The sequence below is a fragment of the Limulus polyphemus genome, unplaced genomic scaffold (genome assembly GCF_000517525.1).
Source record: "Limulus polyphemus unplaced genomic scaffold, Limulus_polyphemus-2.1.2 Scaffold502, whole genome shotgun sequence".
In the NCBI taxonomy this organism is placed as follows: domain Eukaryota; kingdom Metazoa; phylum Arthropoda; class Merostomata; order Xiphosura; family Limulidae; genus Limulus; species Limulus polyphemus.
In genome coordinates, this window is record NW_013666112.1 from 8,352 (window position 1) to 9,995 (window position 1,644).

The window sequence follows — 1,644 nt, forward strand, 5'->3', positions numbered from 1 at the left end:
GTTCGTGGAGGTCATTAAATTTTAAGAACAGGTTCACACGAACCGGTGCGAACCGGCTGAATCCCACCACTGAAACACACACACATAATTCTATTTTTACATGCAAAACCTTTTTAAAATAGAGCTACGTTTATGTCTAGGATTCAGTTAGTCTAGCACTGTTTAGCCTGTAAGATTTTTATTTACGATGTTTAGATGGGAGAGGTATTTAGGGCTTGGTTCATCATGTATTATATAACTCTCTAGTTTACTGATCAGTTCATTTTTTAAATATTTTTATTGTAATATTGAAGTGAGTTCTCTAAGAGTCAGTCTGATAATGTTGGAATATTTGAATAGCTGTGTAGAAATTCTGAGTTTGTTGATTGTGGGACTCTATATGCTTTCGTTAAAATATAATTTTGTATTTGCTGTAGTTTATTGATGTGTGTTTTTGATACATTTATCAACGTTATACAGGCGTATTCTACGACTGGTCTTATGTATGTTTTGTAAATTTTTAATATGTTTTCTGGAGAAGCTCCTTGGTTGTTGCAGTCAGGCTTCTAAGGTAACTCGCTCTTTTCCAAATTCTGGTTTTTATGCTATTAATGTGTTGTATCTAGTTTAACTTTGAGTCAAATGTAACCCCTAAGAATTTTGCTAATGTTGCTACCTGTAAGAGAGTCCCGTCTAGATTTAAATGTTTTATTAATTTGCTTGTTTTGTAGGATTTTGTAAATAATTTGACTCGGTCTAACAGGGAACCAATTAAATGGTTTGGTTTGTTTTGAATTTCGCGCAAAGCTACGTGAGGGCTATCTGCGCTAGCCGTCCCTAATTTAGCAATGAAAGACTAGAGGGAAAGCAGCTAGTCATCACCACCCACCGCCACCGTTTCGGCTACTCTTTTACCAATGAATAGCGGTTTGACCGTAGCATTATAACGTCCTCACAGCTGAAGGAGCGAGCATGTTTAGTGGGACTGGGATTCGTACCCGCGACCCTCAGATTGCGATTCAAGCGCCTTAACCACCTGGCCATGTCGAACCACCAGTTAAATAAAGTCTAGTCTGAACGTTTCGTTGGGCAAAAACTGATGATTCCGTGACTTGCCAATCAGAACAACAGGGAACTAGTTAAATAAAGTGTAGTCTGAAGAAAGTGAATCTTCTAGCTAAAAGTTCCAACCTTTCTTAGTACACAGTTAAACTATAAGTACGAACGATGAAACAAATATTACAATATTGTTTGGATCACAGTTTTAATCTTGCATACAAATCTCAAAGAAAATACCTTGAAACCACTGGCGTAGCAAGAGGGGAGCAAGGGGAGGCAGTCGCCCCGGACGCAGGTGTGAAGGGGCGCAAAATATCCTCTGGCCTATAATGCCTATTAATTAATAATTATGCCCTCCCCTAGGATATAGCGCATCTGCCCTACGTTAAGTAAATACGACACAGTGTTACGTTATTTGTGTGTATTACGCTTGCAGTTTTAACTTTGAAAAGCCGCCTACTGGTATACAGTGAAACCGAATTGAAGTACAGAAGTAAATTACACTATTCCATCATTCATCTGTAGATCAGAGTCCTAGAGTACAACGTACAAGTAAGTGTATGTTCAACAAAAAGAAAATACGAGATTGATGTAACATTAATTGGT